This window comes from Zea mays, chromosome 6, assembly GCF_902167145.1.
Source record: "Zea mays cultivar B73 chromosome 6, Zm-B73-REFERENCE-NAM-5.0, whole genome shotgun sequence".
Taxonomy (NCBI): Eukaryota; Viridiplantae; Streptophyta; class Magnoliopsida; order Poales; family Poaceae; genus Zea; species Zea mays.
The window spans coordinates 80,856,864-80,872,794 of record NC_050101.1 but is presented as its reverse complement, the minus strand read 5'-3'; the positions used below and the strand labels follow the sequence as shown (position 1 = coordinate 80,872,794).

Genomic DNA, 15,931 nt, shown 5'->3' with positions numbered 1-15,931 from the left:
AGCATGAGAAACATAGGCATGATCATGATGGATAATTTGAGCTTTGCCCTTAACAAATTTTGGGAATTCTTGCCCACTAATTTTAATCTTGGTGTTCTCTTTGCCTCCTGTTTGAAAGCCAACACCTCTCTTAATTTTGGGGCATCTCCCATTAAAGAGAATACTTCTAGTAAATTTTATACTTCTCATATTCAAGTTTATGTTCAGCGATTTTAGCCTCAAGTTTAGCAACATGTTCATTCAAGATTTTAATCATAGCAACATTGCCAACAAAAGCATCAACATCAAAATCTCTACACCTAGTGCAAATGAAAACATGATCAATGGAAGATGTAGAGGCATGTCAAACATTCAATTTCTCAATCTGAGCATCAGGATCATCATTTGTACATTTGGGACTAGAAATTAAACTATTGCATACTTTTAGCTCATGGGTCAAAATTTTATTCTTTTCTTTTTAATGAGCTAGGGCCATTTAGAGTTTGTCATTTTTGTCTTGTTAATGAGTAGATCCTCTTGCTTTTCCAGGAGTTCATCCTTCTCATTGACGACCTTAATCAATTCATTTACTTTAGCAACTTGATCTCTACTAAGGCCCTTGAAAATTTTGTTCATATCTTCCTCATCACTAGATTCATCATCCAAGAAAGTGTCCTTAGGAAAGGTTCTAGGTTATACTTTGTTCTTACTCTCCTTTGCCATTAGGCATGTGTTGTCGACCTTGGGGAAGAGGGCGCTTTTGTTGAAGGCGAGTGTTGCGACACCTTCATCGTCGTTAGAGGAGTCCTCGTCCGAGTCTCACTCATTGCCGATTTGGGCATAACCTGCCTTCTTGTTGACGAAGAATTTCTTCTTCTCAAACTTTTTCTTCCCTTTCTTTTCCTTTTTAATTTTTTTCTAAACCTCTAAATCAAAAAAACTTTCTTTGTAAGTGGTCTGGTGAACAACATGACTGGTCCATTGCGCACTGGTGCGCTAAACCCTTCGAATCTTGAAAAGACATGTCTACATAAGTGGTCCGGTGCACCAAAGTACAACAGACTGAGTACAAATTTGAGTTTTTCTTCTTTGATTCAATTTGGCTGACTTAAAGGGTGTTCCTATGACTTAGACAAACATATATAGAGATTGTCCAACTAGTCTAAGTGATGGAATTTGATCATTTTAATTTCTCTAACTCATATTTCGATTCTAGCTCAAACATAGCTCCAAAAGTACCAAAACTTAAACCTAACCTTTCCAGCTTCTCTAGTTACCTCAAATATGTTTCTAAGGCTGTTTGGAACTTATTCAAATTGTTGAAATACCAATAGTTCATCTTTTCCAAAATATACCCCTTTTTTACTAAGTTTGAGCTGTTTCTGACTTAGAATCTCAATTGTTGATTTTACGAACATGTAATCATATACTTAGCAAACTAGTTAGTTCATATGGTCGTAATGGTCATCAAGCACCAAAACAAATCTAGAAATTGATTAAACCCATTTCCTTTCGAAATGTACAGAGGGAGGAGAGTCTCTATATAGAGAGGATCTAGGAGCACCCCCTAAATTCAAAGGACTATTTTGACGATGCTGTTGGGACTATAGTGGACAACTCCGTCGTCTAAAGTTTTGGGTAGATGACTCTTTATGGGTCTTTGTTAGAGATGACCTTAATTCTAGGGTCGAGTGGCAAATACATGCCGTCATGTGTGTGACCTTTGGAGTAGATGGAGGGGAAGGGGCATAGTTCGTTGTCGATACCTATCATAGCGAACATGGTAGACTATTTCCAACAACTCCCTATATAGTCGTAGATGCCAAAACATGTATCCAAATCGCACTATTCATGCGTCTAGCGGTGCATGCAGTCGCACAAATCCACGGTCTCTTCTAGTGTCGCGTGAGCTGGTCATGGGCAGTGTAAAGCACTATGCAAGCCTTAGGGAATGTACAACCTTGAGCTCCTTGGACCGATTTTCCAAATACAAGAGATAGGTAAAAGACTGCATGATATAACCTTGAGCCCATAGATAATAAATACAATCAAGACACAATATGTATGATTGGTTGCATGTAGCTCCGTAGCATGGCTCGTAGCATGTGCGGCATACAGTTGGTTCAGCTTGCATGCACCTGTGCAAATCGCATATTTGCGGCTGCATGTGCGGATACGGGAGAAAGTTATATATCCGCTGGGTCAGGCCGAAGCGAGCCTGTATATACAGACACATGTATCAAACACACATGTAGAAACAGACTTTTCACGAAAAACTCGTCTTTTATTTTTTTCACCTAGCCCCTAAATGCCCATTAAGAGATCCCTTAGGCCTCGTTTGGCAACTCAGGTAAGGGCATGGATTGAGGCCCAATACACGCATCACGTGTAACTAGGCCCACAACGGGATCACGTTCCCCGCGCAACCTAAATATGTGTTTGGCGAATCTGGTGTGGGCGTGGATGTTGGGCCGATACACACTAATACCCGGGGGATAGAAAAATCCCCACCCGAGGCGTGGAAGACACCATCGCCCTCCTCGCGTGCGAGCGCCGCCACCGCATCTTCCCATCGAACTCCGCCGACCTCGCATCTTCCCATACGAGCGGTGTTTCTCCAAGTTCGCTGCTTGCCATATCGACGTCGTCATCCTCGATCCAGACGAGTGTGTGTGCCATCTCCACGGGTCTTCGACAGATTTAGGTAAGCATCTTCATTCTTCCAGATTCCACGGGTCTTCGATCCAGAACCAGAGCGCCGTCCGGAACGCGGTCTGGGAGCAGTTGGCCACCAGCTCCGGGTTGCGCAGACCATCGAAGCCCAGCGCCTGGCCCGCCGGCTCGTAGTTGAAGTTCCAAGAGAGCTGGATGGGGCCCCAACCGTGGTAGGACTTGCCTGGGTAGCACGGCCACTGCTCGTCCGTCGCGTCGCAGTAGTTGCTCGCCGGCCTGATCTCCTCCTTGTAGCACAGGCCCCACGCGTACTGGTCGTCCGACGCCATCGCCCACCCGCATGTGGTCTCATGAGAGATTTGCGCGAGGAAGTCCGTGACCTAGCGTTTGCGGGTGCTGAGGTCGCCAGTGACGGCGAACATGGGGAACGTCCTGGCGGCCTGGATGAAGGAGGCATAGGTGTAGAAGCCCTTGGCGGGGCAGGCGTCGTTGTCCTTGTGCAGGAATAGGGAGCCATACAGCTGCTCGCTGACGAGGGCCGCCACAGGGACAACAGGGGCAGGGGCAGGCCTCCTCCACTGCTCAGGGCCACCGTACCTCGCCTCTGCTACGTGGATGACAAGGAAAGTGACCACAGAAGCAGTAGTCCACAAGGCGCAAGAATACGCCATTGTGTCTGACGACCAGCTTTGTGTGTACTTTCATTGTTCCGCCTCACCTCCGCTTAGATCTTGGCTAGCTTCTTAGGCTTCTCTTCCTCCTAGCCGTAAAAGAGAGGGACTGAGGGAAGAGATCTTGGCTAGCTTCTTATGCTTCTCTTCCGCTTAGATCCTTCCTGCTCGTCTTCGTTGTGGGCTACTCGCTCGGCCTCCTGTCGTCGTCCACCCGACCGTCACCGCTTAGATCTTGGCTAGCTTCTTATGCTATTTTATATTGTGCACTAGTACTCTAGTAGCGCAACTTACTATGGTATTACATTGCTAAGAATTGACTATATTATGGTATTATATTGTGCACTAGTACTCCAGTAGCGCAACTTACTATGAATTGACTATATTATGGTATTACATTGCTAAGAATTGCTAAGATCCTCTTCCAAAAAGCAGCATGTTTAATCATTATTTCTGCTCTAGCTAGCAGCTACTGTGTAATAATATATAGGTTTGATTAAGTTTTGCATATACAATGGCTCTTAACCTTTGATTTGTTATATTATGAAATTTATTAGCCCATTTATTTTTTGTATGCTATGATATCAGATTGCATTGTACCAAGGATAAGAAAAATGGATAGGCGAACTAGGAATAGAAGAGAAGAGGAGGACGAGGAGTTAATGCTCTTTCTTTTCCCTGCTCTTTATCTAATTACTAATGGAGGGAGAGAGAAAAGAGCAAGGCATGCTTCTATTCTACCTGGCAAGGAGAGACTTAAAGAGATTCTTGAAGGGAATGAGAAGAACTGTCTTGTCACATTCCGTATGGAGCCTCGTATATTCAAAGATATAGCAACATTTCTTAGAGAAGAACACATCCTACGTGACACAAGGGGTGTTACCGTGGAAGAAAAACTAGGAATGTTCATTTTCATGTTGTCCCATAATGCTAGTTATGAGGATTTACAACATGAATTCAAACATAGCGGTGAAACTATCCATCGACACATCCAATTAGTTTTCCATGTAATCCCAACTCTCATGTATAGATTTGTGAAGCCCGCCACTGGAATTTCAGTTCATTGGAAGATTAGCACGGATGAACGGTTCTTTCCTTACTTCCAAAATTGCATTGGAGCTATTGATGGAACACATGTTCCAATTACCATTTCGGCAGAAAAGCAAGCCCCCTATAGGAATCGAAAAGGCACACTAAGTCAAAATGTAATGTTGGTTTGTGATTTTGACTTGAACTTCACTTTTATATCATTTGGTTGGGAGGGGTCAGCTACAGATGCTAGGGTTCTAAGGTCTGCACTACTTGCAGGATTCCATGTTCCCGAGGGAAAATATTATCTTGTCGATGGAGGATATGCTAACACACCATCATTCCTTGCACCGTATCGTGGTGTTCGATATCACTTGAAAGAATTTGGCCATCGTCACCAACGGCCAAGAAACTATAAGGAATTGTTTAATCACCAACATGCTTTATTGCGAAACCACATAGAGAGAGCAATAGGAGTTTTGAAGAAGCGTTTTCCCATTCTAAAAGTTGGAACACACCACCCAATTACGAACCAAGTGAAAATAGCAGCTGCGGCAGTGTTGTTCCATAATATTATACGGATGCACAACGGGGATGAAGGTTGGTTGAATAGCCAAACAAGTAACATATCGCCAGAAACTTTTGTTGATCTTCCTGGAGGAGACAATTACTATAGCAATGATGTTGTGTCACTTAATAGCCAAGTGGATAATGGGAACTCTGTTAGAGATATGATTGCATTGAATATGTGGAATGATTATAGTCAACATCGTTCATGATATATGTAAGTCTCAATTGTTTGGATGTTTAAACTCATATATTTCGATATGTGTAAGTCTCAATTGAAGGATGTTTATATTTGCAGCAAGAATGTTTGGAAGAGGATCTCCTAGGATGAACTTGATCCAAGCTGCAACTATGAAAAAAATATCCCCCAGATCTACTACTAACAAGCGCAAGAAGAGAACATCACCAAAAGGTATTTTGTTACCTATTCTTGCTTATTTTCTTGTAATAGTTGGTCGTCACATGCTTTATTTTCAAGAAGAGAACATCACATGCTTTATTTTCTTGTAATAGTTGGTCATCTTAGAGCAAACTGGAATAGTGGACTAGAAAAGGGTTTAGTTGAAATTCTTCAAGACCACAACAATGGCTGTTATAAGGGCCAAAATCGGTGGTCATCGGAAGCATGGAATAGAATTGTCAAGTTATTCCATGAGAAATTCTCTTATGTCACATTTACAAAATGCCAAATCCAAGATAAAGAGAAAGAGTTAAAGAGAGACTACAAGGCTCTTAAAGAGGCAAGACAACAAAGCGGGGTATCATGGGATGAGCGGTTGTGTAGAATAGAAGCAGAAGAACCCATTTGGAATAACGTCACCACTATAAGTTAATTGTTTCTATTATAATTTTTATTTTGATTATTTTTGTTATAATTTATTAACTTAAGTGAATCACTTTCTTGCTTTGTATAGAGTAACGAGAGACTTAAGAAGTTTCGGACTAAATCTTTCCCACTATTTGAGGCTTTAGGAGAGCTATATGATGGTATGTTATCTATGTTTTTCTTTATCTTAGTATTGAGCCTCATATTTTTATCCTAGTATTGAAGTCTTAAAAACTTACGATGCTTCTTGGTTTAGGAAATATTACTGAGGGTACCATGAATTTTACTTCTATTGAGCCTTCTCGACCTCCTGTCACACAACCTTGTCAAGGTGCTGCTACACAGCCTTCTCAAGCTGCTTTCACACTTACACAGCCTTCTCAAATCGCTTTCACACAACCTTCTCTAGCTGCTTTCGCACAGCCTTCTCGAACCGCTTTAGACATCCTTCTCTAGCTGCTTTCCCACAGCCTTCTCAAGCCGCTTTTGCACAGCCTTCTCAAACCATTTTCACACAGCCTTCTGAAGCCGCTTTCACACAGCCTTCTGAAGCCACTTTCACACAGCCTTCTCAAGCCTCTTTCACACAGCCTTCTGAAGCCACTTTCACACAGCCTTCTCAAGCCGCTTTCACACAACCTTCTCAAGCTAATATCTCACAAGCCATTTGTGATGAAGATGACGAGCTCAGAGTATTGGATCCACCAGCCCCTACATCAGTGAGCAAAAGGGCAAAAAATGTTGGTACTGGTAATTCAAGAACAAGAATTAACAAGCGTACACAAGATGGGAATGTGGTTGAGATGATGGGAAGGTTTCTAGAAATGAAAGAAAAACAAGCTGAGGCGGATGAAAGGGCCACAACTAATGCAAATGAGGATGATTTCCCTATTCAAACATGCATCGCTATTGTAGATGGAATGGAAGAGTTTTCTGATGATGAGAAGGTTGATGCTTATGATGTGTTTAAGGATGCCCAAAACCGGGCCATTTTCATGACTGCTAAAGATGCTACGCGCATAAAATGGTTGAGGAAGAAGATTGCAAGAACATGATATGGTATTGATCCTCTTCTCATCCCTTTTAACTTGTTTTTAATTTAGTTATATGGATGTCTTAAGTAGCATTACTTATGAAAATCAGTAGAAACTGCAATCTTTGTATGTTTGTTTAGAAATTTCAGAGTTATTTTGAGCACTGACGGTGACCTGACGCCTAGTGGCAGCTAGGCTGTGTGTGTTTTTTTTTCTTTCTTTCCTCCTAAACTTTCAAAGGGCGCTATGCCACCTGTGTTCAAATGATACACAACATCCAAAGAGAAAGCATGAGGAGGAAACATGATGCACTCCTGCCTAGCAACAGATCCTCCACATGTCTGCACTCTCTACATCACTCGACACACTTTATTCTTGGCAGATAGTAGTTAAGTTTAATTTATGTTTTCTTTCCAACAGATACATGTGTTCAATTAAGAGTTAAGTTTAATTTATGTTTTCTTTCCAACAGATATATGAAGCTAAAGTAATGAAGGATGATTTTGTAGTATCGTCCAGCATAAGGAAAGAAAGCTGCAATTTGTGCTATTGTTTGATTTAAGACAAACAGAGATGGATATTTAACTTTAGCAATTTGCAACTTTTAAGTAATCTGTTAAATTAAAGATGATGTTGGGGGCCTTCGGCTTACGAAGGTCCTCAAAAATAGGATTTAACAGTATTTCTGGAGCATAATATGTGAACAGGTATCTTCGGACTCGAGTCGATATCACAGTAGAAGAAGCCCAAGATAATACGAAGGTTGATACAGCGCCGAAGATGTGAGCGGGAAAGCTTCGGCGTGGTAGCAGAAAATGAAACCGACTTAAAGATGAAAAGGCTATTTAGACCTCGGTGGATTACTGTAGAATCATTACCAAATGTAAAGGGCATGAATGTAATTTTGTATGGGCTGTGTCCCGAGTCTATAAATAGGTGAACAGTACCCCCGTACTGTTCACGCTGACTTGGCATTTGCTTTTGCGTCACACCTGTATTTTCATCTCCTTTCAAGCTGAAGGTACATTTGTAATTTAATATCATTCTTATTTCTCCATAATAATAATGCAGGAACAAGTTGATAGTATAATACAATTGTCTATGTTATTCCTTATATCTCATACGATTCATTCTTCATCATGGTATGTTGTGCTTATGAAGGTGTGCCCTTCATAACCTTCGTCCGAAAATCATTATATCCTAAGGGAAATAATGCTTCGAAGGACGAAGGACTTTATCATTTAACATTTTCTATGTTGCCTTGTTCTTAACCCATAGCATTTGAGAACAAGTCCCCAACATTGGTGCCCACCTCCGGTGAACTCACTTCCACTCTTTGAGTTTTTGAACACCTTCGGCGATCATAAACCTTCGCTATGGCGCCGAAGAAAGCTTCAGCAACTGGGGCTGCTGCTCTGCAACCGCTGGATCACAATCAGGAGACAGTCTCCCTTCGGGAGGCCCGAAGTCAGAAAAGGAAGGCTGTTAGCCCGACACCGCCAGAGGATGAGATAGACCAAGAAATCAGAGACATGGAGATGCTTCATCAACAGGTGCAGAGGAAGAAGGAAAAGATGGCCAGGCTAGCTGAACTGCAAAGGCAGATAGACGAAGCCTCTGAAGAAGTTCGTCATCTTACTCAGGATGAGCAACACCAAAGGCCTCAGCACCAAGACCTTCATCAGGAGGGTTTCCCCAACGAAGATGACTGGTATGACAATTTCCATCATGGGAATTTTGTTTTTGATGACGCTTCTCCTCTGTCCGCTGAGCTGCAGGCTACACCTTGGCCTCCGTCCTACAAGCCGCCTCAGCTTCCCATATTCGATGGCCACTCAGACCCGAAGCAGTTTTTGATGAGCTACGAAGCAACAGTATCTTCGTATGGTGGCAATGCTGCAGTCATGGCCAAATCTTTTGTTATGGCTGTCAGGAGTGTTGCTCAAACCTGGTATTCCTCCCTTCGACCAGGAACGATCACTTCATGGCAAAAGCTGAAGGACTTGTTGTTAACCAGCTTCCAAGGGTTTCAGACGAAGCCGGTCACTGCTCAAGCTCTATTCCAGTGCACCCAGGATCACGAAGAATACCTTCAGGCGTATGTCCGGAGGTTCTTGCGTTTGAGGGCACAGGCACCAACAGTGCCCAACGAAATTGTCATTGAGGCCATGATCAAGGGGCTTCGGCCAGGACCTTCAGCTCAGTACTTCGCTAGGAAGCCTCCTCAAACTTTGGAGAAGCTGCTACAGAAGATGGACGAGTATATTCGAGCCGATAATGATTTTCGTCAAAGAAGGGAGGAGGCTTTCAGGTTTTCTGAAATGACCAGGGGCTTCGGAGGAAGATTTTATCCGAGGCACGTTAGGTCAATCCATAACTCTACTCAAAATGATGATAGGGGGAGCCAGCAGCAAAGGCCACAATGCTCCTCGCAGGCTTCGGGGCAACAACAAAGCTCCTTCCGACCACCAGCTCCAAGAGGCAGAGGCGCCAGGGGCTTCGGCGGAAGATTTGGAGATCAACCAAGAAGAATTTTTTGCTTGTTCTGTGGTGAGAACAAGGGCCATACCACCAGGATGTGCCATGTTACCATCCAGAAGCAAAAGGAAATAGTCGAAGCAACGGCACAACAGGCTCAGCCGAAGCAGGTCATGCACACTGCTTCGTATCATTCGCCTTACATCCCAGAATATGTAGGCAACCACCCTGCAGTTTCTGTTGCTTCGGCGAGTCAACCTCAAGCTTCCTGGCAACAGCCTCCGCCTCCACCACCGCTGCAACAAGGCCAACAGCCAGAAGGGAGCCAATATGCTCCACACCAAAGGGACTTCAGAGAACAGTCCGAAGCTCGCACAGTCAACAACACTGTGCCAGAGTCGAAGCACATCTATTGACAAGTTGTTGGAGCTTAAAAGATTTGCAATAACAAGGAGGACCTTCGAATTATTAACAAATTCTTCGAAGCAACAAAAAGTCGTTCTAAGGAACGCAGAGTAAGTTTGCTGAAGTCACAAAAAGCCGTTCCAAAGGGAGCGCAGTGTAAGTTTTCTGCTCCAAAGTCGTTCCAAAGGGAATGCAGAGCTTACAGCGAAAAGTCAACGCTGATACCGCCTAAATAAAAGGCGAAGCGCGAAAAGTCAACGCGAATACCGCTGAAAGTAAAAGGCGAAGAAGCTCCTAAGGGAGGCTTACAGCGAAAAATAAACGCTGATTCTGCTGAAGTAAAAGGCGAAGAAGCTCCTAAGGGAGGCTTATAGCAAAAAGATAGCGCTGATTCAAAAACATTATGTGTTTTATCGCAGGAATGTGTGCGTATCTTCGGAACATACACCATCTTACATAACATAACATCATCGCATCATTTCGCATAGCATAAGCATCATACATCATGCTGCATATGGCACAAGAGGGGGACACAGTATCGATCTTCAGAAGAATGTTTTGAAAAAAGGGGAAAATCGTGCTAAGTCGCAAGGAGATACACTATTGATCTTCGGAAGTGTAGCTTCGGAAAATATCTTCACGAAGCTTGGATATTATTCATCAGAACACTTCGGATATTGTTGTGATAAATAAAAATTCTTCTTCACGAAGCATGAAAAGAAGGGAAGGTGTTTTTTCGTCAAAGACTTAAAAACGGTACGTATGTAAAATTTCATGCATCGTAAAGAATTGAACAATAAAAACAGGTATATTATATTCAGGGTTGCAAAATATTACACATGTTACATTTCAGAAGTTTTTACAATAGTACTTAATCTTCTTTCAGAACAACTTCTGCAGCTTCGTTCAGGAGCCGATTAACAACTTCATCCATGATAGCCTCAGCCATCTTTTTAATTTCGTCGTCTCCTTTCGGCTGAGGGCCCGGGGACACTTTAGTAGGATCTGAAGAAGGACAGGATACGGCTACATTGCTATTACAAATTGCGAACGAAGTTTAAAACCAAAAATTACAGCACAATACAAACCATTAGTTAATACCTATTTGCCCTTCGGGCTCTGCGCTCTTCTCAGCAGCCTCAGCCACTTCTCTAGCATCATGAATGCCTTTCTCGCTTTTTTGAATAATTTCTCTAGCCATTTCTCGACCGCCATTATCCCAGACATCGGTGAAAATTTTTCCACCAACCATGCTAGCTTCGGCCGAGGGATCTCTCGCATCTTCGAAGGACAAGGTAGCTTCGGATTGCGCTAAAATCTTCACATGCTCGCAGCCCTTTTTCTCTAAAATGGTGGCGATCCCCCTGGCACCCGAGAAAGCACATATGTCTCCGCGGCTATTTAAAATTTCCTCGAAGGCCTCAGCTTCGTGATTAATCCATTCGATGGGACCTTCGGGGTTGCCTCTTGTAAAGTTTTCTTCGCTCGAGAAAGCGCCGACGCTAGCGAAGCTGGCTTTTAACTTCTTGACGCACTCCATAGATTTGTTATAACATCTTTTCTTGGACGAACGAAGCTCTTCAACAGTTCCCTCTAAATGATTAGCCCATTGGTCGCTAAGTTCTCGCTTCGTTTCTTCAAGTATGCGTTCTTCTTTGGTTCTGGCCAGTTGTTTTCGAAGATTTTCAATTTCACGCTTCTGAGCTTCAGCTTGACTTTTAAAAGTAGCTTCGTCTTCTTGTATTCTATTTATCAATGAATGTAATATTTTATCTTTTTCGAGACCTTCGTTCCTTAGTTCAATTACTTCGGAACGAAGGTTGCTCAGGGCTATAGCGCACCCTTCGTCTTCAGCATCTTTTTGGGCCCTGAGGGCATTGCTAAGTATAAGGCCCTGCAAAGAAAAATGTGTGTGCGTCAGTAGATTTAAGCAAACGTAAAATTTTGGTATCAAGAAAAAATACAAAGATCCCATTTTTTGCACCTTTAAGCTATTATATGCCAGGCTGTCGGCTAGATCGTTTTTCGACAGCACCGAGAGCCCGTCTTCTAGTGTTGGGAATCCGAAGCTCTTGCTCATCTCCCGACAGACAGAAATTTCCTTGCTGTCAGGGAGACAATACAAAAAGTCTTCTTCTCCACTGCCGTTGAATATTAACGCCCCCTTTGGATACTTTAGTTTTTGGGCATAAAGCTGAGCCTCTTGCTTCTCTTTTTCTGATAATTTTTTCCCCGAAGCATGACGAATAATATAATCAAGGACTTTGGGGGATGCTTCGGGGGAAACAGCACTGATTTCTTCAACAAGAATTGGATCTGTTATTTTTTCTTCCTCGGTTTCTAAGGATTTCACCTTCGCAGGCTCTGAGGGCCTAGCTTCAGCTTCAGTTTCTTGCTCTGGAGCCTTAGTATCAGAGATTTCAGTTTTCGCTTCGGAAGTTGCAACAGTCTTCTTCGGAGTTGTGCTTGAGGACTTAATTGTTTCTAGAACATCTAACACGTTGACCATTCTTTTTTCTTTTCGGAGTCACAGCTGGCCTCTTTTGGATTTTTGTTGTCTCAACATTTGCTGAAGGACTTAAAACTTCTGATATTTTTGATCCTTCAGCTGATTCTTTTGCTTCTTCCATTTTTTCTGTCGATGGCGCTTCGGCCATCTCTTTGGTCTCTGATAACAAAATCTTTGGTTCTTCCAATTCTGTCCTTATTGGCGCTTCGGCCATTTCGGCGATTTCTGGCAGCAAGGTTGGCTGTTCAGCCTCGGAGGCCGAAAAGGCTTCTCCGGTGAACTCAGGTATCGAGGCTGGTTCAATATAACGTGGCCGATGTGTGAGGACCTTTATCCTTTTTCTTTTCGGTGCCGGCTCACTAGGAGCAGCTGCAGCTTCTTGTTTCGTAGAGGTCGTGGCTTTTCTTTTCTGCCCTCGAATGGGATAACGGTAGTCAGGGTAGACGAACCCGATTGCGTCAAACACTCGGTTCAATCTTTTCTTTTTCCGGCCTCCGAAGGCTGCTGACAATGCAGTATCTTCGGCCTTCGAGTAAGCCCCAAGCAGTTCATCACTTAAATTTTCAATGCCTTTTAGCCAGTCATCATCTGGCTCAACGAATTTATCTCCGAACTTGAAAGTATACTTCAGCCTGATAAGACCACCTTCGTCAGCCTCCTTTATGGTCTCTTGCGGCATTTCCCATTTTTCCGCGAGTGGCCATACTCTGAAGGCAATATGTTCTTGGACCAAATCTCTTGTTCCAATAAAAGAACAAATTACTCCGAAGGCTCTCTGGCATTCTTCGGCAGCTTCATTCATTTCAACCTTCGGCCTCCGCAGGCCGAAGCTTTGCCAAATAGGGCGCATAATTACACCTTTAATATCTTCTCGTGCTTTCAGGTCATTCTTCACATAAAATCATTCTGTCATCCAGTCGCCGGGCCATCTCTTCCGAAAGGTTGGCACGGGACAGCTTGACCCAGACCGAGAAACGAAACTGTAGCAGCCAAAATTATTGTGATACTGTTCCTTACCCCAAGGTTTTGTATCGTATGATAATTCGTGTATATTGCAGAAACTTTTAGCATCAGGCTCCAGACCTTGGCTTCTCACGGCCCACACGAAGATATTCAGCCTTATGATTGCTTCGGGGGTAAGTTGGTGAAGATACACTTCGAATATTTTGAGCACTTCTACGACAAAGTTACTCAGGGGAAATCTAAGCCCAGCTTTCAAAAAGCTTCGGTACACTACGGCTTCATTTTCTTCAGGGTTTGGACAAGTCTTTTCTCCTTCGTCGGCCCTCACAACGGACAAGTCCCGGAAATACCTTCCTCTCATGTTGACAAGATGATTTTCCTTAATAGTTGATTTGCCGAAAACCGCATGGCTTGGTCGCCAAGGGCGATCTTCGGAGTCTTCGCCACCACTGTCCACATCATAACTATCGCTGTCACCAGTATCTTCAGACAAACCTTCTAAAATCTCTTTGGTGATTTTTTCTGTATTGGTCTTCGACATTGCTATAAGAAACCCCAGATTCTTCTCTTCATCAAGACGCAGCTTCATCTCGGTAGCAGCCTTCTTATCTTCAGACATCTTCGGAAACACTAAAAAACTGTTTTCGGTGCCGAAGCTTCAAAACTTAAAAGCTAAGCAAATCTTGGTACGCAAGAGCTAAAAATTGAGTGAGCAGGAGCAGATGGCAAGAGAGCGTGCAAAATGAGCTTGTGGTATGATCTTATTTATACGCCCAGTGCATCGAAAATCGAAAGACCCCGCCTGTCAGTGAATGTTGCTATTCTAGCAAAGGGAAGGTGTTTTTTCGGACCTTCGGCTTAAAGCCTTCGTCCATGTCGCAATCTAAATTTATTATTTTAAACAAATTAATATTGCGAGGGGCTACTGTTGGGGGCTTTCGGCTTACGAAGGTCCTCAAAAACAGGATTTAACAGTATTTCTGGAGCATAATATGTGAACAGGTATCTTCGGACTCGAGTCGATATCACAGTAGAAGAAGCACAAGATAATACGAAGGTTGATACAGCGCCGAAGATGTGAGCGGGAAAGCTTCGGCGTGGTAGCAGAAAATAAAACCGACTTAAAGATGAAAAGGCTATTTAGACCTCGGTGGATTACTGTAGAATCATTACCAAATGTAAAGGGCATGAATGTAATTTTGTATGGGCTGTGTCCCGAGTCTATAAATAGGTGAACAGTACCCCCGTACTGTTCACGCTGACTTGGCATTTGCTTTTGCGTCACACCTGTATTTTCATCTCCTTTCAAGCTGAAGGTACATTTGTAATTTAATATCATTCTTATTTCTCCATAATAATAATGCAGGAACAAGTTGATAGTATAATACAATTGTCTATGTTATTCCTTATATCTCATACGATTCATTCTTCATCATGGTATGTTGTGCTTATGAAGGTGTGCCCTTCATAACCTTCGTCCGAAAATCATTATATCATAAGAGAAATAATGCTTCGAAGGACGAAGGACTTTATCATTTAACATTTTCTATGTTGCCTTGTTCTTAACCCATAGCATTTGAGAACAAGTCCCCAACAGATGAGATCTTGCAGATTTTTCTTATTACCTAATGGATTCTCTTATTAGCTGATTCAAATCTAATTATGCATATTGCAGTAAGGACTATGTATGTTGAATCAATGATTGTGGTTTAATTTTAAATATCACATGTGTTTTAAGTTTCTTAATTTTATGGCTTATCTTCTTATTTTATTTTCTTTTATTTTTATCTAGCGGATTTTTTGAGTAATATGATCATTGTTGTTAAGTGTTTATTATTTTATTTTTAATCTTCATTCACATGTACTTATTTATAAAAATCTACAAAAAGATAAAAAATAGAGTTGAGTATAAGTACCAGCATTTATCTCAATCTGAGGCTGGAAGCTGGCGGAGTGGAGTCGTGGGTCTAAACAAAAGGCCAGGCTTGGACGGGTGACGGTTGGGATTGGACGGATGACGGCTAGGATTGGATGATTGCAAGGTATTAAGGGTGTGTTTGGTTTGACTTTTGGCTTTGGCTTTTATCTCCCTAAAAGTTAAAAGCCAACCAAAGAGCTGGATACAGGAAGTAGCTTTTTCTAAAAGCTGACTTTCTCGTAGTGCAAATTTGAAAACACATCTGGACCTGCTTTTAGTGGCTTTTCGGATGCAACTGTGAAAACATATATCGAAGAATTTTTAACGACTTTTAGTTGTTTCCACCAAATGGTTTTTAGCTTTTTATCAGCTTACAGCCTACAGCAGTTTTTTCCACAGCTCACAGCCCACAGCAACTTTTTCCACAGCCACAGCCCAACCAAACAGACCCTAACCCAAATCACGTGTAAATTGAGTTATCGGTGGACCATAACCATGTATATCCAAACGAAGCCTTATTTATAAGGTGCCTTTTTTGTCGGCACGTTACCACGATCTCAATTTTTATGTGACTCGCGAGGTGCGCATGCGAGTTGCTGGAAACGGCCACTAAATTCGCGACCACGAGACTTGGGTGCTGTTTGGTTCACATATTTGTAACGTAATGGGTAACAGATAACGTTAAATCATGTTTGTTTTAGTTCAACCGTAATCAGATACCACACTAAAATTTGATACCAGCCTATTCAAATTTGTTACCGCCGTAATCGAGCCGAAACCATTACCATTACCATTTGCGTTACATTTTTTGAACCAAACGGCACCTTGGTCATTTTAGCCTTTTTTGTAATATATCTCTTTTTAGAAAATGATGAAATA

The 15,931-nt window shown here is 42.5% G+C and overlaps 1 pseudogene; it reads right to left on the bottom strand.

Annotated features, from left to right (window-relative positions):
• Nucleotides 1-2,693: 2,693 nt before the first annotated feature.
• On the bottom strand, nt 2,694-3,323 carry LOC103631123 (chitinase 10-like; annotated as a pseudogene).
• Between the last annotated feature and the right edge of the window lie 12,608 nt (nt 3,324-15,931).